The sequence below is a fragment of the Condylura cristata genome, unplaced genomic scaffold (genome assembly GCF_000260355.1).
Source record: "Condylura cristata isolate star-nosed mole 26May11 unplaced genomic scaffold, ConCri1.0 scaffold00034, whole genome shotgun sequence".
Taxonomy (NCBI): Eukaryota; Metazoa; Chordata; class Mammalia; order Eulipotyphla; family Talpidae; genus Condylura; species Condylura cristata.
This window is the reverse complement of record NW_004567135.1, coordinates 789,801-813,579: the sequence shown is the minus strand read 5'-3', so window position 1 is coordinate 813,579 and position 23,779 is coordinate 789,801. Positions and strand designations below refer to the sequence as shown.

The 23,779-nt window shown below is 52.0% G+C and overlaps 1 long non-coding RNA gene across 2 annotated transcripts in view; it reads right to left on the bottom strand.

The window, feature by feature from the left end:
* Positions 1-23,779, bottom strand: part of LOC105854363 — a 145,369-nt gene that overhangs the window by 51,064 nt on the left and 70,526 nt on the right. Inside the window, exons 2-3 of one of the 2 annotated variants that reach the window (XR_001146042.1) lie at positions 10,769-10,875; positions 3,853-4,318 (exon numbers count right to left, since the gene is read on the bottom strand). This is a non-coding gene — a long non-coding RNA (uncharacterized LOC105854363). Of the gene's footprint in view, positions 1-3,852; positions 4,319-10,768; positions 10,876-23,779 lie in introns of those variants that run through there. The other variant, XR_001146041.1, reaches the window with a different exon arrangement.

Below are 23,779 nucleotides of genomic sequence, written 5' to 3'. Positions count from 1 at the left end.
TCCGGCCCTGGCCCTGGCCTTCTGCCCAAGACAGGAACAGCGAATGTGAAGATCGCACAGCGGTGGCACGCTGGCCCTCTCTGTCCCCACCGGGGACGTACAAATGGACGCCCCTAATTCTTGGGCTAAGGAAAGTCCTTAGCGCCGCCCCATTCTCCAGTGGATCTCTGCTGCTCCGCCAGCGAAACCAAGAACCGCAGCCTCACCACCGAGGTCATTTGTGTGGTGGCCACAGGCTCGCCGTTCGATCTGGACCCCACCTAGGGTGCGACCCACCCCCGAGGTGACCGCAGGGCGCGGCAGCCCCCTGCTGACCCGTGGGCTTCACCCAGCCGCCTGCTCGGCGCCCCGCTCTGACCGTGGTGCGTCCTCTCGCCCCGCACCCCTGGCCTGCACCCCAGTTCTGTGTGCACAAACGTCTGAAACGTTCCTTTGGTGACAGTGCCGTCAGTACCGAGCACCCCGCTGCCACTGCCCCTTGGCAACCCGCCGTTCACCGCCCGCCTGGTAACCTGGCGCCGAGGCCCTTCTGGAAGGACCGCGGCCGCCAGAGCCAGCCCGGGCAGCCCGGGGGCCGTTTCCAGGCCTCCGCCAGGCTGCCGCCCCGCAGCCTCTGTGCCCGAGCGCCTGGCCGGACCTTCCCCAGCGGCCTTTTACTTCCTTACGCGTCCGCTGCCGCCAGTCCGCTGAGACAGGGACTACCCCGAAGAGTCTTCCGGAAAGGGACGATGACCCGCTTCTTCCCGCAGGGTTTCCGCTATCCTCTGTCATTAAGCAAAGCTCGTGTACTATTTAGAAAACAGTGGGACGACTGGGGAAACTTATGTGAAGAAATCAGAACAGGGTCGCTGACAAAGCAACTGCAGAAAAAGAACAGAAAACCAGGACCCTCGCTCCCCCTTCGATTTTGCTTTGATTAGTCCATCGTTGGGGGAATCTCATACACAGAGGAAGAGACTTGGTGGATCACAGAGATAAAGGCCTGATTGTGAAGAGTAATTGGACAAGTTGAGGCATGTAGCTATAAAGAAAGTATGTCAAAATTGGAGATGACAGAGTCTGAGAACGTTTAAAGAACCATTGGGGGAAGGAACCGTCACGTGTTTTGAGACGCTTTGCTCTCTGTTCTCGACTGACTGAAATCTTGCATCAGGTGTCACCGCATCTACATTTGGAAGTCGACGCGTACACGCCCACACGCACAGGGGAGCCAATGTGTACGTGTAGAGAAACAGAACCTGCGAACGATCACGACAGCGACAGTGACGCTCAAAACACGCCAGAAGGGCCCGACCCAGGGAGCTCAGGGCGCTCGCGTCAGAATCCGCCGGCCGCGCCCACGTGCCAGAGAGGGAGTTGTGCGCTGGCGTCAGAGATGAAGGCCCACTGTTTTCTTCAGTCCTGAAGTTCTGGGGAAATAGGCTTCACAGGACAAGAATAGACTCAGCATTAACAATCATCCCGGGGAAAAAATACACCGCTGTTTTATAAGGATAGTTTGAAAGTGTTAAGTAATTTGTGCATAAATGTACCCTTTAGGGCCAGGTGGTGTTTCAAAACTGACAGTTTCATGAACTGCTAGCTTCTCATTACTCATCTGATAACCTCTGTCCTGGAACAGCCAAACGAGAGTCTACGAGAATCCACTTCAAACTGTTGCTCCGTATTCGCCAATAAAGAAGTATTTCTGGCTTGAGCTTAAGCCTTTGACACTGAACGACAAACAGCTACAATTTGAGAAGATTCTTATCTAAGTGGTTTTCTAGAAAAAAAAGATTTTCAAGGCATTTTCAGCTAGCCTGAAATTTGGCCTGGTTTCAACATGTCAGTAGTCAGAACTTATACATATGTGTGTTGTCACTGTTTGTCAAAATAGAAGGCCAGGCGAGCGCTACTGGCATAATAGACTGCATACTTTCAAATAATTATTATTTCCTTGAGATATAAAACTATACTACCAAGATTAAGATTCTGTTATTTAGGTTAAAATAGATCATTTCATACAAGAGCTAGGTTTCAAAGTTCATCCACTCAAAGATCTCTATTAAGGTATTCCTTGAAATGAAACTAAATAGAAATGATAATTTCGTTCTGCTAGAATAAGAATTCACGGTGCTTCAATAAAATATCAAACACAGCTACAGAGCAGTTGTAAATTGGCTCAAAAGCACAACTCGTGAGCAATGATCAGCCACACGAGAATCCATTAGTAGCTCACAGAAAACCCGCCTGTCTACGAGGTGACCTGGACCCGCCTGTCTCCGAGGTGACCTGGACCCGCCTGTCTCCGAGGGTGACCTGGACCCGCCTGTCTCCGAGGTGACCTGGACCCGCCTGTCTCCGAGGGTGACTGGTGCTGCTGGGCCCTGGCACCACCAGCCTGGACAGCTCCCCGCCCCGTCACGCCACGCAGGCGTCTCTTTTTCCCTTTCTCCTTTCCCTACCAAGCCTGTCCTTTTACAACAACCCTTAGCAGTGAACACACGGCCTATTTCTCTGTGTGAATGTACAAACAACCTAAAATGCAAAGTCAGCGACCATCGTGTTGAACCCAGAGCGGCGACAGGGGCCAGTCTGAGTCTTAAGGAATCAATGAGCCACTGCTTCAAAATTTGTGACACATTTGACAACGCTGTAGCCTGCTACAGTAAAACCACAACCCCGAAACAAACTCCAGTCAGAAACCCAGAAGGGAGAGCTTCTTAAATGTGACATGATACAAAAGGTGATGAGCAGACGTGATTGCCGCCACTTGGATGTTACCTCAATTAACACGAAAACTGGACTTGTGGCCCAAGGAGACAACACCTGCGACCTGAACACGGAGGCTGCTGGGCACGACAGGCCCGAGTCCGCGGCCTCCCGCTCCACAGCCCACCCCAGACGCAGAGGCGTCAGCCACGCTGCCCCACGGTGGGGAGATGGCCGCGGTTGTCAAGCCCAGTGGTTACTGCCGGGAAAATGAAAAGCAGCTCGTCTCCCAGGGAAATCGCGTCCGCGAGGTGCCGTGGAAGCACAGCCCGGGCCGCTCCTCCTCCTTCCGCGGGGCCTTCGCCGCCGCCCGCGCACGCCCTCAGGCCTCACGCAGCGGCGGCTCTGTGCTCGCCGACCCCTCAGGACGGCACGGATTAGCCGCCTGCAGGGCCGCTGCGTAGGGGCTGGACTTCGCTCCGTTTCTTCTGCCACGAGTATCTCCACTGGACGCAAAGCATCATCTGCACGGGCCTGACCGCTCATGCCTGGGACAGGCAAGGGCCCACTAGAAACGCCCAGCGCCCTTTAGCGACACGGTATTTTCCCTTTAGTTAATAAGCGCCGTGAGAGCACAGTGGCCGGATGCATTTTTATCATCTCTCGGCGCCTGAGAACTAACTGGCACCTAGTAAATGCTCAGCACATCTGTTGAATGAGCGAGAAATTACTGGGAAATAAAATTCGGGGAAGGAGAGAAACCAGTGAGAATTTCCTATCATATGTAAATGCTCGCGGTGCTTGGGGTCAGGTTTCATGATCACTGTGAAAAAACATCGCGTGTGAAGTGGGTAAGACAAATACGAGATGATTATCCTTACAGCAATGACTGACCGTGAAGGAACGAACCTTTTTTTTTTTTAAAGATTTATTTATTTATTCACACAGAGCTGGGGTACAGGCCAGAGATGCGGAGGGTGAGAGGCTTCACCAGAGACAGAGTGGGGAGCAGAACAGGCGGATCGACGAAGTCCACTGCTGAGGGAGCAGCGGGGGTCAGGAGAGATCTGCCACGCCATGGGGTCACCTCCGGGGCAGGCGGGAATCGAACTCATGCGGAAGCGGCTTTAGCTTCTCAGTGCAGTGCTTTAACCTGCTGCGCCCCAGGGAGGGCCCAAACCCGTTTTTTAAACAACACGCTTATAAAGTTCACTTAGCATAAATTTTTGGTTAGTAAGCGTGATTTTGATATAATCGGTATCAGTTTAGCGTGTACAAATTGCGGGGTGCCGGGGACCCTCCGCCGCCTCTGGCTGCCCCGGGGTGTGGGCTGCAGTGTGTCAGAGGCTTGCTGCAGCAGCCTGTCCTTCCAGGCGATAAGAAGGACTTTCCTCAGCGACATCTGCTCTGAGGTGAGACATGCAGGCTGGAAGGAGGCGGCTCTCCTGCGGGCACCCCCAGGGGCGTCGGCGCCGCCAAGCAGGTCTTCTCCTGGGAGCGCGTGCAGGCTGTCATCTTTACGGTGTCCACTTCTCCGGATCTCCTCAGCTGTCTTCTAGGTTAGTGGTAATGGATTCTAATTGACTGACTCTTCTCCGCATTAACCTTCCAGTGAACCAGCTGTAACCTGAAAACGTCATTATCAAACAGCTCACTTTTCCCCAATAGGTCAGGTTCGGTTTCCTCAGAATACCCCCACAGACGCACCTTGACCAAAGCACGCGAATGTCACGGACAGCGAGAATTCAGGGGCTGATTACGGAGTGTATTAGGCCGTGTTTTAAGAAGGTAAGAGACGTTCTCTCTATGAGTTGTACCCTAATTTTATTTTCCAGGAAAAGCCTTTCAAAACTACCAATATTCATGAAAGCATTAGCCATTGCATTTACATTTGGATAAAGTAGGAAATATAATAATTTACATTTTAGTACTTTAAAAATTCACGTTTTTATTTTTATCTCTACAAATTTCTAGTGTAAAAAAGCAAGCACCTACTATTCCTTCTCCACAGCTGAAGAAACAGATTTCAGGGTGATGTGCTGCACTCCACCACACCCAACTGAAACCCACATGTTCCCCACTCCGGGTTGTCTGCATTCATCCCTCTGATCCAGGGGGTGTCTTCAGCAACATTTCAAAGTAGGCTTTCAGCCTGCTTATCCTACAAATACAGTCTTACATACTAATCACAAATTTGGAAATAATTGACTTAGGGAAGCAGACATGTTCATTAGGAGAGATCAGCTAAGCAGTCGTTTGGTTTGATGACTTACTATCAAGTAGTATGTCCTGGTTATTTTTTTTATTAACATGAACTCTAATGAACAGACTTGCATTGCTAAGTAAATGACTCCCTAATGTAGAGACATCCAGTTCATTAGTGATACTGAAAAGCAACTTACAATATGAAAAGTAGAAACTATGGAAGATATTAACAATGTTCTCCAGTGACCTGATAACTTGGCCTGCTACAGAAATTGAAGAACAATATGATTTGTTGACTTGGTAAGAAAGTTAAGTCTACAGGATCCAGAATCATGTGCCTGTGTGGCTGAATCTAGTGTATTTACCAAAACTAGAACAATGGATATTGTTTTGTTTTCATGACACTTGAGAAGGGTACGAATAAAATACATTGTAAGGTATAGGAAAGAGCTTTCCCCTCCTGGCCTCATAACCATAAAGATCGCTGCTCTAACACTTTACATTGGTTCCTCCAAATCAAAGTCTATTATGTAGACAGGCTTTGAGGGACTTGTACAAATGGTTAATAACAGGAAATTAAGATGAAACAGGCATCATAGCATCATAGAAGCAAAAACAGACTAATTCTAGGGGTAATGCAATTTCCCAGGGGGTGATAACTGAAATCTGGCTTTCTTTATAAATCACAGATAAGCATACCGCACTAAACAAGCACAGTGCGTCTGTGGAATGACAACTTCAAAGAGGGGATCGATTAAAAAAAATCTTAAAAGCTCCTTAAAGAGCAAAGATGAAACACGGTTGAGAAAAAATTGCTCTACGTAAACAAATACTTACAAATTCTATATTAAGTCAAACAAATTTAAGTCCTCTTTGATTTCCTTTAATTACCGCTGGCGATGAGAAAATCAGCAGAGGCGCCCATGAAGTGAGCCCGCTCCAAGTAAGTCACGGAACGCTAGCTGGTGGCTGCACGGCGCTCATTCAGTTCAGCCAACAGACCGTCAGTCAACACAAGTGTTGACGCTTTGCAGATCGGGCTTAAAGGACACGAGACGCACCCGCGCTGGCGTTTCATTCAGTGGCCACTGAGCAGGAAAGGAGGCTGTCTCTTCTGAGGAGGCGGGGCAGCCCCCATACAGACACCTGCTTCCGCCGGCCCCAAAAGCCAACCCCGGAGGCCCGCAGCGGCCAGCTCCAGGAGCCGCCGTGGGAGCGCACCGGCCTCCGCAGCCCCGACAGGACAGCAGCCACGGAGTCACGCGGAAGTGCGCGCAGGCAGCCGCCTCACCTCAGCTTCACACAGGACTTCCTCGCTCCGCACCTTCGTGTACACGCCAAACTGAAAAAGCCGAGTCCCTTAAAATAACTATGGAAAGGACACGGGAAAATACGTCTCGAATGTAATCGGAAGCTGGTGTTTGAGACTTCAGGGGAGAAAAAGGTGTCCGAGCAGGGCAGTGAGGGGCACCAGGGGCTGTGGAGACGGTCTCGGGGCCGCAGGGCCCCACACGGGCGAGCGAAGACTGCCCCGAAGTGAGCAGTGAGGTCAGAAATCAATGATCAAAGGAATTTTACAAGAAAATTTGAAAAGAATATAATTGTGTTATGTCGACTGATACAAACATTTCATTTTCAGCTTCTTTGGTGCTATGTAAAGAAGCTAATTGTGGGCAAAATGTATAAATGCATTAATTTGTTTTCATTATTTAATATCAAAATTATAATTCATAATATAAATTTAATAAATGACATTAACTATTAATAAGTAGTGGCAACAGAATCACTGCATAGGCTTGTATTAATATTAATGAAAGTGTCAGTGAAGTCAAAGATCTTGTGATGAATTTATGGTAGATTATCATGTTTTCCGATGACCCGATTAAAATATGCCTCATAGCTCGTTTTTAGGTATTTAAGAGAATGGATATTGTTTACCGCTAATTATCCTGTTACGAGGAATGAAAAGGTAAAACTATAAAGGTGAACTAGTATGTGACTCTGATGCCCAAACTTCAGGAGAATCCCAACCTGAGGACGTTTCCCGCGTGTGCACCGAAACGCGAGAACAACCCCGGCACCGCCAGCAGCTGTCCACGGACCGCGAGGAGCCGCGGCCGGAGTCTCTCAGCAGCAGGACACGACCCGCTCGACCACGCAGCGCGACCCTGCACGCCCACGCGGCGATCCGAGAGGTCGTGTCAGGGAAGACGCGGCCGCGAAGAGAGCAGGAGACTTTGGCAGCATGAAACGCCGCGCCGACAACCCTCCAGTTCAGCACGACGCCAGGAAAGGGGCGTGTGTCTCCACAGAAGAGGCGGACACCCCGATGCCCCGACGCCCCGCGCCCCGATGCCGGCTCCACACCGCCCTGTCAGCAGGATCTGAGGCCCAGTGTTTTATAGGCGCTCAGTGCATGTATCTGCTGGCTGTTGGTTTGGATAAATAATCAAGTGTCCCAATAGGCAAACGAAGAGTCGGCCAAAAACCGCCTAAGTGATAGTCTCTCTCCTAGACTTTGAAGTAAATATTGTCTTGAACTGTTGCTTCCGCAAGTGTCTACTAAAGTAGCACAAGCTACGTGTGCGCCACCGTGTTCGCGTCGTCCTGCACTCCAACCTCGATGTCATTTCCTACTCTCAGGTCTCTCGATGCCCCGTTCTGATAGCTCTTTGGATTTTCTGGTGCCCTGCACTCACTCTGTGCAGGTCTCAACTGCCCTATACTTTTTAAACTGCATTTTGATCTTACCCATTTTTGGCTACTAAGAATTATTTTTTCTTGCAAATTGACTTGCTTTTTATGCATGTTTGCTCCCATGTTTTCAATTTTAATATTATATATATATTTAATATGAATATTATTTGATTTGATGACACCTGCCGGCTTTCTTCCGGGTGCATTTCACTCATGATACATTGTTTTAAGATTTTGTCATAAAAGAAATTGTAAGCTCATGTGCAGTGCCAAGGTCTGTGTTTACACCTAGGAACTGGTGACCCAGGCTTTCTGGGACCATGAGGACTTACCATTAGGAACTAATCCGAATTATAACCACTTAGCCCCCTTGGAAAGACCAGAGGAATTCTGTTATCATTCTGATCCAAAACAGTGACTTACACAAGTGACTCGTACTCGAGGGAGCGTACGACTGTCCATAACCCAACCGATGGTCAGTTAATGGACCGAACTCGTGACTGCCGACCTGCTCCCTGCGGTGTGTGCATGGACTTGGAGACGCGGGGCTCCTGCAGGGCACAGGGGTTCAGGGAAGTTTCACTTCCCACAGGTGCCTGGCATACTCCGAGTATAACAGGCTTGCCAATACAGATGCAAGTGAAATTAATGGAATAATCAAAATAACAGTGGAAAATAATTAATTACAAGAAGAGATACATGACAGGCTCAACAAAAGCAAAAATTGATCCTTTGAAATCAATGACCTTAGAGCTCAGGTGGAACTAAGAGGAGCAGTTCTCAGCCAGCACTGGCAGGCGAGCACCGTTCAGGCAGCGACAGAGGTAAAACAGCAAAGGCAGCGTGTGTGCAGATGGTAAGGAAACACCATGAGCGATGCTCCTGGTGCCACCACTCTGAAAACTCTGTGGAATATGCGTGAGGCTGAGGCTAGGCCTGCCCGAGAGCACCCACTCTTTCTTCTAGAGTTGTGCTCATGATAAACACTTGTAACGTGAACCTCGACAGAATGTTCACACAAGCATTGCTCATAGTGCCAAGAAAACAGAAGGTCAAACGTGTATGTAAAAATCGTGGTGGCTTCATGTGATAAAACGGGAGCCATAGCAAAAATAACGCAGAAGCTACTGCGAGACGCCATTAGCGCTAATGAATGTCTCAGATATATTGTCGGGCTATTTTGCAACTTTGCTATTATGCAAATTACAGATGAATACCGTATAATACTATTATGTAAATTCAGTAACAACCAAAATTAAGCAATATGCCATTTGGAGATATATAAATACAGGGTGGAATTATTTTAAAAAGCAAAGGAATTATATTCACAAAACTCAGACTGTGGTTATCTTGGGGACCCAGACAAAGCTCTCGACTGGAGTGGTGGGCACAGCTAGTGTCCAGACAGAAACACCGCCTTCTGGACGGGCAGTGGGCACTGGGTTCCTTACACCAACGTGCCCTGCGACTTACAAGCCTACTAAACTGTGTAACTGCCAGATCGCTGTTGAAGGGCATTCCATACGAGCTGCAAAGGGAAGACCCCGGCGGAGGAGGACGCGCCAGTGGGACCGGGGAGACGTGTTTCCTGAAACCCTCACCTGAGGCCTGGGTGGCCCCGCCATGCAAACTCAATCTTCCATAGCAGCCCGGGTTTGGCGCCCGTAGAAGGCTTCCTGGCATCACGTACAAGCTGTTCCCAAGAATTTTCTTGGCAAGAAGTAAACAAATTGCTCAGTCTGGAGCCAGCATAGGCCATTGCACAACATGAAAGTTCCTCAAGACCCCGCGGGGCAGCTCTGTGAGCCCATCTGTGGCTCTGTGGCGCAATCGCCTCCCTGGGCTCTGAGCAGCCCCAGCAGCCCCAGCTCCGCCGCCAGGAACCCTCCGCTTCTCCCAGTTCTGCCACAGGCCTCGGCGGGACCCTCTGTCTGAAGGCCAGAGCGTGTCTTCTCTTGTGGGGCCCAAGGTGGGCCCGCCGGGCCGCTGGCCGGCCACTCTTCACAGGGCGGCCAGTTAGCATGGCTTCGCCCCAAGGCTCGCGCGGCTGTGGCTGGCTAGGAAGCACAGGAGTGACGTCCCCTCCTCCCCTTCCCCTTTTAGCTCTATCCCGGCGCCATGACTAAGGAGGATTTGAAGCCTGATTTGTGGAATAGGGCGTCTTGTTCAGGAAAGAAAACAGGAAGCTTCTGCTGCCGCTACGCACTGGCACCGAGACACAGTGGGTGCAGACGGGGCGCGGACATACGGAAGAGCCCTGCGTAACTCCTCGCATGCAGCGTGGCTCTTGTGTTCAGGTAACGGGAGAGCTTTGTCTTACCCATCGCTCCTTCCCGCCGCATCTCCCCTCCCCCGGGTAATGTTCCACAGAATGACAACTGATGCACGTGTGAAACTACCCTCGGCGTCACACAGTCCAACTCTCAACTCTCTCTCTATCCAAAGATGTGGAAATAAAGCTCTAGTCTCTGCACTTCACAGAACTCAAACCTGGACTGGAAAATCACCTTTCCCAGAAAGCTCGAGGTGACTATTCGGGTTATGAATACCTGACGTGGCAGGGACGGGTCAGAAATCGCCCCGTTCTAATTCTTGTGGAAAGACAGGTACTCGCTATAGCGCGTCTTTTGCTCAGGAGAAAGAAGAGGCACAGTCCGGAGCTGCGAGGCCCAGGCCGTGAGTTCAGTCAGCATTCCCACGCGGTGCCGCGGCGGAACTGCTCGCTGAGCGTCACCTCTGGAGAGCCCAAACGTGCTCAGAGGCACCCTGGCATGGCAAGAGGGCGGCCTGCAAAGCCAGGGAGAGAAATGCAGACAAGACACGCCCGCCACGAAGTTGCGCGCCACGGAGTCGCTCGCCACAGAGTTGCACACACCGAGTCGCGCGCCACAGAGTGGCGCCACGGAGTCGCATGCCACGGCCAGGACGGAGCAGCCGGGACCACCTCAGCCGCCACCACAGTTCTAACGGCCGCGCCTTCGGGATGGAAGCAGGCGCGTTGCCCCGAGCTGGGGGACGTCGAAGTCCTCAGGCCCCCCCACGCCGCGGGAGGCCCTGCCCGGTCACGGGCTCGGAGGAGGGGCCACACGGTCACCCCTCGGGAAGTACCAGACAACCGAGTCTGAGCCCGAGGAGTCGCCCGCCCACGCAGTGGAGCAGGACGTCGGCCGCTTACCTTTGTGGTGGCTCGCGCTGGAGACAACCTTCCCCCACAGGGTGACGACAAATATTATGATCAGCAGTTTCCCTTTCGTTGCTTTCTGTAAGTATCTCTTACTCATCCTGCAACAACACAAAAAACAGCCTCAGCAGGTGAAGTCGTTACTTTACCGTCGCGTGACATGTAAAACTCTTCATGACGCCCGGCACACTCAGCTCCCGAAAGTCTGCGCTCCCTGGAATTCAAACGTCATTTACGTTGTATCAACGAACAGAAAAATTAAGTTTTCTGAACAAAACACCCTGAAGTGAAGATGGAAGAAATAAGGGACCCGGCCGCAGGCTCCCTTCACATAGCCTAACGCAGCGGGGAGAAGAAACGCTTTCTGTGCCTACGCCGACAGGGGCGGCTAACTCCTGAAGCCCAGCGCACGGCTGTGTGCGTACTCTGCCAACACGTGACTTATTCTCCTTTCTTTCTGCAGATTTCTTCTCTGTTGTCGAGTCAGATGATTAAACAGTTTAGGTAAGTGTGCTAGATGAATTCCTGCACAGAAGAAAGTCCTTTAGAATCTAGTATTCCGAGTGTGCTTTTAAAAAACTCACCAGCTACTACTTACTTATTGTGCATCGACGTTTTAATCTTGCTTAAAAGCAGAATGAAAATGCCAAGTTAACATTTTCAAGTTCAGCCCACAAAAGTGAAGGAAAGGAAAAACATAATGAATAGTTTCCTACCAAAACAAAGGTCGGCACCCACACAGCCCAGCGCTTCACACATCATCTCCGTCGTTTCTCAGGACGCATCTGGCCCAAACCGTGTTTGAAACGACGGTGTGCGGAACCTCGCCCGAGTTGGCGTTTACCGGTAGATGAGGAGTTTAAGCCCAGAATCGCCCACTTGTAAAGCCCTTGCGTTAACGCCCTCACTGCTAACGGTGACGAGACCCGTGTAAGCGCAGCCTGCACTTACCACGCCGACGTCAAGGAGACCGAGCAGCGCTCCCGCGCGGCCATCGCGGCTCAGGCCCCGCGGGCTCCACCCTATCTGACCCCGAATGCTGCCCGCGGGGCCTGCTGCAAGCTCAGGACGGCGCCTCCTGCCTTAGCTGGTTGCTCTCCTGCCCCCATTCCTAAGGTGCCTTTCCCACTACACCCCGTTACACCTCTCCTCCGAAACACGCCACCCCCAAACAGGACTTGGCAGTAGCGATGACGACTGTGCCGTGGAGAAAAATGCAGGGAGAATTCACACATATTTAGACCTCTGGCCCTGGGGAAATGGTGCACACTCCCGAGACAGGGCAGCTGAGCCCAGGACCTACAGCCGACAATCGTGTGCTCCTGGGCACAGTGAGGCGGGGACGGTGCGTGTGAAACGCCTGTCCCTGGGCGGCATGTGCATGGCGAGGTCATCACGAGATGACTAACACTCCGTCACTTGGAGAAAATGCCTGACTCCCAAGTGGATGAGAAGCCAGGTGACCCAAGGACGTTTCAGTGGCGTGAACACCTCAAGGCTCACGGACCTTGGTCGGTGACAGACAAGATAAGAAGTGGCAGGTGTTTGATTAGGTTGGCTTAAAAGTCCAGCTGTCTGCCTTCTAGCTGTGTGGCTTTGCAGTCATTACTGAGCGACCCAGAGTATTTTCATTGTAAGGAAAACGAAGATAATAGTATCTGCCTCAGAGCATTGTTGGTCTGAAGACTAAAGGAGATGGCCTGTATTTAGAGTTAATCGATTATTATCGAATGTTAACTGTTACCGTCACCGTGTGGGTGTGCACCGGAATCTCCCTACCTCTGTGAGGTATCCGTCCCCAGAATGTTAATGCAGTATTACCAACGGTGGGTAAATATATTTAGGAAATTCTGGGTTCAGTGAATTTAATCAAATGTTTAAAAAGGCCTATTTGAGTGTGCAGCATTTTCCAGCAAATTTTCTCTACAAGTAAAACAGGGTATTAAAGTTCTCAGAGAAATGCTCTTGAGTTAGTGCTCCTTCAGCACAACAAATATCCTTCTTAAATCTTCCACTTTATCGCTTTTGCTCATCCAGCACTCGCACGAGCTTTGTTATAAGGTTCTGTTTCCCCCTTTTCTTCAATCATTCGTCTCCCCTTCTGCGTTCAATCCCTGAACCTCATTGTTCTGCAGATCATATAACAGAATGAACAGTTTAGCAAAACTCTTCTGACAAGAAGAGCTGCTTAGCATAATTCTTGGTAATAGCTTTCCCACAGCAAATAGGCTCTACTGCAAGGTCAACGACCCACTGTATTTTCCATGCCATCCTGCACCCAACAAATGGGATGACAGAAATGACAGCTGGTCAAGCTCTTCACCAGACATATGGAAAAGCAAACACTCACAAAGTCACACACTGTCAAACTGAGGGAGGAAGGAGGACGCAGGTCAACATTTGCAAGTCTGTGAGGACCTCTGCCTTCTCCTTCTGGGTTCCCTCGCCACCCCGCACTCTTCACACCTGTCAACAGCGCTTTCCGAATCTCTCTTATTTGCAGCCTCACTACAATACTGCAGTTCAAACTAAAATTTCTCACAGGCCAAAGCTTCCTAGCTAGACTTTGTGCTGCCGATAGTGTCAGCTTCTGGAACCCAGAGCAGGCTCTCGTTCAGGCCTTTTGTTCACGACTGTATCTGCAGTACTCGGTACCTAGAGTCTGGTAAGGATTGTTGAGTGCACGCAATGCACTCACTCAGCGGTGGAACTAGAATCGCGATTGCCAAGCCACAACCCATAGCAGGGTATAAAAGTCTGCGTGGTGAGCTCCTGTTTCTCGGGACTCTCGGGGCTCCTGGAAGACACCCCATGCTCAGTCTGGAGGAAACCAGCCAGCCATCTCTGTCCCAGCCCTGATATCTTGCATTTATTCATCGGATTCATAATCTAGACCTTGATTTTCTTCTCCCTCCCATTAGCCTGCAGTTCCCTGAGGGCAGACCTGACCGCTGCTGCAGCCCTCGGGACGACGCCCACACGCCAGCCTAGCAGTGTGCCATCAGGGACAGCATGAGTGTTTCGGGTTCATAGTCAGGACAAAAGAAAACAATGCTTTTTAAACACTGTTTTGTTGATTCTTTAAATTTAAACATTAAACAGCAGCTTTTCCTCTTTCTTAAAGAAGCACGATAATGCCCAGGGATGACCACACCATGTTTTATTCTTTCAGCTGCCAATGGGCTTAGGGCGATGCCCATGTTTTGGCTCGTGTGAATAATGCCACCACAAACGGGCGTTGGCGATGCCTCGGGACCTGGGTTCAGTTCCCAGGAGAGGGATGGCTGATCCTGTCCTGCTTCGGTCTCCGCACTCTCGTCCACGGTGGCTGTCCCTTCTTACAGTCCCCCCAAGGCTGTGGGCGTTCCAGTTTCCCACCTCCTTGCTCACACCTGTCGCCTCTTCGGCACATGACAACACAGGAGCAGCGGGCAGCTGTGAGGTGTGAGGCTCGGTGCCTTCGGTGCTGTGGTGATGCTGGCGCCTTCCGCACGCCCGCTGGCAGCTGCGGCACTTTGCACAAATGTCTACTTAGAGCCTCTCGTTTCAAGCCTTCATTTTACTCGTGGGCGGTAGAAGTTCCTTATATATCGTAAAATTAAACCCTTAACATTTGACTGCGTGTCCTATCATTTTCGTTAACAAACCCACCAATTCATGCCAGCTTTCATTTCTATGCTTTTGAAAAAGACACTAACATTGACTTCTCTATAGTTATGTTTGTTTAAAGAAAGAGAAGCTTAGAATTTCACCGAGGATGAGAGAGACTAAAATAATAAAATCAACATCTGCTTTTTAGCGTACTGCTTTCTGCACATGCCCAGGAGAGATGGCGAGAAAATGTGTCCTTGCTCTACTGGCCAGGTTTGAGGATGCCCAGTGTTCTGGTTTCAAATGTAGCAAATTTAGCCTAAAACGACGAGGAGGAGCATGAGATTTGAGCCAGGCATGGAGTGTGGAGACTTGGCCACATACGAGCTGTTAGCAACATTCTATACAACTTCTCGAAGCCCTCTTTCCTCTGCCATAATAGGTGGCTAATAGTAACACCTGCCTAAAAATAAAAATGTTTGAGTGAAAAGTGAGCTAACTTATGTGAAGGGCTGGGCAGAGATTCCAACACACAGTAAGAAGTGGAGAAAAGTCTGTGTGATTCACTCCTTTGCCCAACAAGGAAGAGCCAGCCGGCGGGGCCCCATGTCTGTCCACATGCACCACAGCCACCAAAACCACATGCCTGCACGCCCCGCCAAGGCCTCGGCTCCTTGCCCACGGCCACAGCTGAGGACGGTACGTGAGACAGAACTGCCGTCTCTTCACGCTTCAAGACATAACCGACATCCTTTCTCGGCGTTACTGCTTGGGCCCAATCTCCCGCCTTGCCATTCCTTAACAAATTGTGTTTGTTATGAATTATCTCTTCCCGGATCCAAATCTTGTCCTCCCAAAAGAAAACAAATCAACGGCATAAGCAGAGAGGCCACATGGTGTGGTCCAAGTGAGATGTCCCACCAGACCACCTGTAACAAGCCATGTTGGTGCCAGACAATGATCCATAAGCAAATCTGAGTGTAACTGAGCTGAACTTTAGCGTGGAATGAAGTTATTTCATTGGCACTAAAGCTCGCTTATACAATTTAATAGCGAGTGTGCGTGTCACCAACCCTTGCCGATGTGATGAAAGAGAGGACTGGGTGGCTGAAATCTAGACAACACAAACGCCACGTCGTATTCAATCTCCCGGCCTGCAAAGCTTCAAGACACAATGCCAGTCGTGAGAGGAGCTGGCACTAGCACGTCGACGCCACGTGGCGGGGCAGAGACGGTGACGGACACGCCCCAGAGCCCGTTCCCGAAGGCCGCAGCGGCGACCGGCAGAGGTCGCCCTGCCGAGCACCCAAGGCCCTCACAGAGGCGTCTCAGCCTCCCTCGTCAACAGAATGCCTCTTGTGAAAGCGAAACTCACGGTCATGCAGTCAGTTCTAAGCATTTGTCTACTAGGTGACCGTGGGGACTGATTAGGCGCCCTGTTTCTTCTACTCGAGTTTCGCTCTTCTCGCGGGAAGGGAGGGCACGGAAGCGATGCCCACTGCGTCTCCTCTGTGGCAGTGGAGGGGAGGAAAGAGAAGGGGGAAGCCGTCTCGAACGGCCCCAGTACGATAGCTATGACGCAAGATGAGCATTTACCACACGACTCCAGCAAGAGAGACGACGGCGTCTCCTTCCCGCAAACTCAGCCCCCGGCGTGGGCAGACGCGCGGACACTAGCTGGGCAGCAGCGTACAGTCAGGGATGAACGCAGCGTGGGCAGAGCGCGCTGCCGCCAGGCCCTTCTCGCCCACAGAGACCTCCCGGGGAGGCGGGACCTGAAAGGCCCTGTCCAGCCACAGGCCCGTCAGCCATCCCCCAAAGGCGCCAGGCTAACACATTTCCGCCTCACCATAAAATTAATAAAAGCGACCGAGCCACGGCCAAAGGCCGCTACTCGCTGTTCTCTGTCCTCAAAGGCCCCTGGAAAGCCGCACAAGGGCAGGTTGCTGAATCACGGCCGCCAGGTCCACCGGCTCCAAGAGCGGTCAGCTCTCACACAGCTGCGGCAGTCCGGCCGCCCCGCACAGCAGCAGAACGTCCGAGCCCCGAACCCGCAAAGCGGGCGCGACGGCGTGAGCCTGGACACGGCGTGTTTCTGACTGGGCCACACACGGTGCCGTGAGCGCCCCCGTGTCCACAGCGCACAAGCTCGGGAGCTGCCGCTGAGGGAGAGTGGGCATTCTCGGGTGCGGACACAGCAAAGTACACACTCAGACAGGGCAGACGCAGGAGGAAGAGTTAGGAAGTGTGCGGGTGAGGGCGCCTTGACAGGGCCTCAGCACGCGGGGAGGAAGGACACATCCCGGTGCGGGGAGGATGAGAGAGACTGTTGGTCCATCCCTCAGGGGGAGTGGAGGAGAGATGAGCAATTCTCTCTTGGACACTTGAAGTCTGAGGAAACAGATGTTTAAGAAGTTACTGGGGAAGCTGGGGGCGCACGTCTGTAGCCAGGGAGAAGTGAATTCTGGGCCTACAGTGATATTTGACACCAAGGATCCAAGTGGCTCTGCAGGGGGCAGTTTCCAGATGAAATAGAGGGCCCAAGTTAAACTTGAATTTTTGATACAAGTTTTTAGCAGACACTCAAAGAACAGAAGAAATGTTACTCCTACCAACTGGCAACCAGGAGTAAATCCTGAAGCCTAATACACAACGTAGTGACTGCAGACACACCGTATGCAGCATGCAGCTGGGCCCTGGCGATTCCCACGGCTCTGGGACACAGCCATGGGCTCGCACACGCAATCCGACTGCCGCCCACCAACACCTCAGATCAACACCACTGGACTTCCGCGTGACCTGCCAATTCACTCTCGATAAAGATGTCACTGGCACAAAAAGGAAAACGGGGTCTCCAGGAGAAAGAGGTGTTTGGCTGCATCCCAAGTTTTGACAGTTGCTTAGGAGTTGAAGAAAATGAGCGCCGTGAGCAACCGTGACATGACAGCCCAGATGCAAACTGTGGTGACCTGGGAAAGGGCGCGCAGAGGGAAGTGAAGGACCAAAGGCCCCCCTGGGGTGGGACACAGAGAGGAAAGGTCTCCAGCAGCACCTGGGGGCGACAGAGCAGTCGCCACCGGGGCAGCACACGGCGGCGCCCGGCACGGAGGCGGCGTGATCCTCCCCGTGAACCCGTGTGGTGAGCTGCTTACTGCGACTAGCAATTCTTGCTTTCCCACTTTTGCCTTTACTTTTCATGAATGAGAAGTCTAATGCCACCTCTAAATTGCTATGACATCGAAATGGAAGCTTTCCTCCTGGCAATGAGACTCCTAAGTAGCACCGCTCATGCCAACTGTGCGGCCCCGTGCACCGTCAGGCAGGGGCGCGGCCCCAATGCGGGGCGAAGGTGAACGCTGCCAAGCCCCAGAGGAGCAGCGGTCACTGGCTGCGGGAGCAGCGCTCTGGCCTCCAGACCTCTGCGTGTGTCGCGTTCATGTGGACATTTGCAGTGAGTCAATTCCAAAATAAGCACAGGCATTTGGAGACAGCGCTCTAGCTGCACCCAGCAGCAAAGACACACCCCTGGGCCGGGAGCCGCGCGAGAAAGGCGTCTTAGAAGCAGCGATGTCTGGGCCCTCCCTGGTGGTGCAGCGGGTTGAAGCGCAGCACTGAGAAGCTGAAGCCGCTTCCGCATGAGTTCGATCCCTGCCTGCCCCGGAGGGGACCCCAGGGCGCGGCAGACCCCTCCTGACCCGCCCGCTGCTCCCCTCAGCAGTGGACTTGGTCGATCTGCCTGTTCTGCTCCCCACTCTGTCCCTGGTAAATTCTCTGGCCTGTGCCCCAATTCTGTATGAATAAATAAATCTTTAAAAAAATAAACAGCGATGTCTGCAGACATTTATCTAAGTGTCACGCGGTCACGCCCCAGGACCTGAGCTCCTGATGTGTCTGTAAAGGCACCTAATCACCTGTGTCACGATATCCATGTTTTTACCAACAATGTCAGCCTGGCCAGAACTCCCTGGCGTATTAGTTTCAGACCAGGGACTGACTACACGATTCCTGGAATTTTTAACGCAGATCTCAAGCTAACGCAGCCTTTATTCTTTCGCAAAGTGAAGGGGTCTCCTGGCTATATCCTGTGACTAAAGTCAAACTCATACTGTCTTTGGAACTAGCTAACATGTGGGTGTCTATCAGTGAGACCAGCCAGGTAAAAACATTTAACGATTAAATCATTAAACCTTTCTGAGTATGTTACTGAAATTCACCTTCACCATGTGTGCACGAAGGGACGCAGACAGCAACTTCTGAGCCCCACAGAAGTGGCGCCTTGCTGGGCCTTACGGCGTGTCTGCTGACTACCGCAGTCGGTTCACATGGACGGTGGGTGGACAGACAGATGGACGGCGGGCGGGGAGGGTGGGGCAGGAAGCTGGGAGGCTAGTTGCGTGGCAAAACGATCACAGATCCATCTTTGTCAGGTGAGAAAATAAGATACCAGATTCTCCACAAATTTTTACCATTCTAAAGCCACAAGTTGATGCCAAATATTTGTGTTTCATTTGAGGAATTCGCCTCCACACCCTTCGCCCTCCCTAGAGCAGACACACTCATCCCCCGTCCCGCAGCCAGGACAATCACCGACCTGCGGCTTTGTGAGTTCAGCTTTACACAGCCCGCATGGAATCGGGTCGCACCGTCTCCGTCTTTCTAAGCATAAGGCCCTCGAGTACTGTCTACGTTGTCAAAAGACAAGACTTCCTCCTCGCTACGGCTAAATAATGACCCACTGTGTGTGATACAACACATATGCGTACATAATGCACACACCTTATACATTCACCCACTTGTCCAAATACAAGTCTCCACTTGTTATTGCAAAAATGGTGCAATGAAATTAAGATCTGATACCTCATATTTGTTCAAGGAGGTCAAAGCCGATAAATAAATACAGTGAAGGGGGATTACAGCAAGCTCCAAGGCCAATGTACCCACGACCAGAGCCGCGCTGGTTGTAATTTAAGCGACTGCGGACAGACGGGGGCCGTGACAGTCTCGTCTTTGCATCCCTGGAGTCTGCCACAGTCCTGCTGCCCAGAGAAGACTCGCTGTCTGCATCTCGGGGGCAAGGTGAGGAGCGCGTGGACGCCCGAGCCCCCGCTCAAGGATGCAGCCTGCTCAGCGAGCGCCCCGGCCTCAGATGGGAGGTCGGCCGGGGGCAGCTGGTGGGCATTCCTAGCGTCAGGTATCCAGTGGGCCTCATCTCTTCCCCTATGAAAGGCCAGTCTTATAAAAAAGGAATTTGTAAGACCTAAGAGCACAGGGCCACGCAGTAACCAAAGAGAGGGAGACAGGGGTGCAGGAGAGGCGGGGTGCTGGGGTTGCTGGGACGTGGGGTGACTCGGGGGACGTGGGGTGACACGGGGCGGAGGACGAAGACCATCCAACGTGACGGGTGAGGCGTCGGCACCCAAGGCCAGCGCTCACCAGTGGGGTGACAGGGCCCAGCCCCGAGCCCCTGCCAGCTCAGCGTCTCCTTGCAACCAGCTGCGTTTAGGAAAACGAATCATTCTGGCCCAGCGCTACAGTGATCGGCCTCTGGGCTCGCTGTTGAGTCTAGGCCATCTGGAGCAATGCAAGCCGAGAACACTGACCAACTGAGGCTCTGCCAAGCTGCCTGGGCCAGGACACACACACACAGTAATAGCGGTACATGTGGAAAACGACCAGCGATCACTGCCCTTCGAGTAAGATTACCTCTGCGTGCCTGTCTACACGCGCCCTTTTGAAAGCCGGGGGCAGCACTGTGGCAAAGACACAGCACAGAAACGGCCTCCTTTCCTGGAGGCGAGTCGCCCCTGCCCCGCCTCCTGAGGGTTGGCACAGCTGCTGGCTCCCCTGTCTAGAAACACCTCCGCCCCTCGGAAGTGCGGGATGCCTTTCCGTTCCCGACCACCGTCCGCTTCTAACTCGGGCTGCTCTGGGCTGGCCGGCACGCGGCTTTGCTGACTGCCCCGGTGGGTCTCGCGACGCCTCGGGACCGGTAGCAAACGCCTCCACGGACTGTTTCCTCCCCGAGCCTCATCCTCTGCCACGCTGCGATACGGCGTCTTCACTGCTCGCTCACGGAATCTTCCTCCAACTCTGACATGTTTGCTGAGCCAGATTTTCACGTTTACCTGAGTTTAGTGTCTCCAACTAGATGGCTAATGAACCTCACACTTCAAACATCCAAAGCAGTGTTGTGCCTTAGTATTCTGCTGCCTTCTCTGCTCTGCCCATTCTTCCCTGCACCACTGTCTAATCCGGCAGCAGACCCCGGTCCTGTATGCCTCCCATTTCCAACCCTTCGACACACACCGTCACCACTTGGTGAGTAGATGTGAAGCCCCATCTCCTGTCCCTGTCCCGTCAAGTGCAGCCTCACTGCTCTATTAGCCTCCTCACTGATCTCCTTGCTGCACCCCGCCCACAGAACTGTTTCTCCTAATAACACACATCATTTTCTTTTTGACAAGTAACCTACTTCTCCCCATTGAAACATCCGCAAAGAACTCTCACTAGACTCAGCCCCCACCCCCTCGCGTGCCTGATAAGCTACTTGAGCTGATCGTCCTGTTCCCACTCAGTTCCTTCTGGAAACGCAATGTTCAAGTCCCACAGACCGATGGTTTCGCTCCCGGACGTCCCCCGACTTTTCAGTTGTGACTATCACATAAAATTTACACCAAGTGTTTCCCACCGCGGTGTGTATTATTAACCACGGCGATGCGCCCGTCTGTGTATTTTCTTGCTCCGCACATTGGCATCTAAGTTCCACGTGCATATTCTATCTCGTCCACAGTCTACTCCAGGCGTTCGGTCTACGGTAGCGGCTGACGCACAGGCCTACATGTTCCGGAAACACCAGTACGCAGCAGCCACCCCCAAAAAAGGGCCAGAGCTTTTCTCTGATTTTTCACGTCAAATTTTATTTTATAATCTTCAAGTGAGTGCTTAATTTGTGTGCTACTTTCTAATTTTAACCAGTCATTGCAAAATTGGGCCGTTTCTCTGCATGCCAACTATTACATGTGAGTCAAGAAGGCAACTGCACTCGTGAAGCTGGAAATTTCGCTTTCATTTTTACCTCCCGGGACTTCAAGAGCAAAAGATCTTCCTCTACAAAGTTGACTGTAATTTTCACTCATTAAATGCTCTGTGGAATAATAATAGTCCAAGTGGTATGAGAAAAATGCCTCGCTTTGGGCAGGCCCTGCTATTCTTTTCAAGATCCATCATCAGAAATGCCAAGAGACGTCTGTATCATCAACACCGTCATGAGGGCCACTCACAGCCGACCCAACGGCCCTGGAGTGCGGAGAGGGAACCCCGAGGCCTCCGTGGTATTCACACCATTTCGTTGGGTGAAGCAGAAGGAAGAGTATGATCAGCTTGCACGTGCTCTGGCAAGTCACAGCAGAGCCCACGGGAATGAAACACTCAGCGACCCTGCAGACGCCACCGGCGCAGGTGAAAATACTCAAACATTCAGGCATTTTCCATCCAGGACGGGACAGGTGTGGCGCTGACGCCACGGCCTCCCGGTGCCCAGGGGGCAGCACGGCAGGGGAGGTGCGGCCGCGCGCTCTGCTTCTCCCCAGCTGTCTCCGCGGCAGCGCACGGTGCGGGAGCCCGCCAGTGTGCCCTGGGCGCTGGGCCTGCCCGGACCCTCCAGGGTGCCCGCGCACTTAGGCTTCTCCTGCCCTTTGGACGTTTAAGGCCTGTTTCCTCCTGGACACGAGACAATAGTAATGATAATCCCACTGGTGCTCAAGCAGGTTAAAGTGGACAAAGAAAACATGCGAATGAACAGCGTTTCCATGAACTCAACCAGGCTGCACCGGCCATGGCCCCGTGGCCCCTTCCTGTGGCTGGTGCTGTGCGCCCAGAACGCAATCCAGACTGTCCATCACCAGTGACCAGACTCACGCTGTCACTGTAAGTCAGGTCACAAACGAAAGACACTGGAGGAATGTGTACGTGCAGCTTTTCAGCGTGACCACGGGGCCCGGAGCTCAACTCATGACCGCTTTGCTTCAATGAACAAGGACAAAGTTCACCAGGTTGATTTTATTTACCAACCAAGAAATTCTAACGTAATACCTGTACTAGCCTTTACTACTCTATTCACCATCAAAAAGCTGATCTTCAAAGAAGTCAGAAGAAGACTCATATTCGTACCCACTGGAGGAAAGAGCTGCGCTCTTTTTGTTCATCAGTGTGGTTCTGTGTTTCGGAACAATGAATTGGTTGAATCTAGGAATAGAGCCGAAGATGTTATTGTTTTCCAGAGACTTATTGTACCCAGTGCGCACTCCCACGGCCTAACAGGACGACTTCGTGTCTCCAACATAAGGCCGTGCCTTGCCTTCTAATAGAATACGGTATTGCATCATTGTTCAAAAGCCAAAGCCTTGCCAGGCCTCCTAAAACATAGGCTATTTACCTGAAATGACAAAGAAATACCAGAAACAAGAGAAAAGTAACTTGCCGGCTCTTTTTAAACTCAGTCCAGTAATGATACCGAATTCTACATCACCACTACCTTAGCATCAAGCTACGAATATAGTTATAAATGGCTGCAGTAATGAACATTCCGAAATAAAGAAATAAAGGACCTTAACCACAGAAGGAAAGAGGGTCTCGACGTTCTCTCACTAACAAGGAGGATCAAGCTGGATGCCTGCACCGATGAACCAGTAAACTGCCAAGCACTGAGGAAAAGGACGGAATTAGCATCCCCAGACAGTCTCCTTAAGAGCAGGCAGAAGCACTGTTAATATGTATCAAAAACTATGGAGATGTCTAGGGGGGAAATGCTCATAACACATCAGTACGAAATGAGACTTGAATCAGAAGAAAGGGCTTCCTGTCCTCAGTTATGAAAGCAAAGAAATGCAAAATGCCTTGCTCGTACACAGAGGATAGTGGCTTCTGAGAGTTACCAAAGGCAAACAGACATTTCACTAAGCCCCGGTGACGGCGCAGCCTCAGCTGTGACACTCTGACCGCCTCCACTGTCCGGCGCCTCCCCCGGAGGGAGGAAGACCGGCCGGCCGTCGAGAGATGGTCGCAGTTCAGACACCGAGAGATGGTCGCAGTTCAGACACGGAGGGCCGCCGGCTCCCGCACGCCGCCACCTTGGAGCGAGCCCTGCCGGTCAGGCTGCCACGGCCCATCACCAGGGTTTGGGGAGGCTCCGGGGGAATTCTGAAGGCGCCACACGGGTGAGGGCGGGCGAGGCGTGGCAGAGGGTTAAGCTGCCAAGCCCACTGGCTCAAACACCAAGCTGCCCCGACGGTGACCCGCTGAGCCGCCCACGGTCACAGAGCGTGAATCCACTCCGCACCAGCGGCGCAGATCTTTCCCGAGCAACTGAGCCGAACTCTGGATCTCGGGAGCAGGGAAGGAGCCGGCCGACGTTCG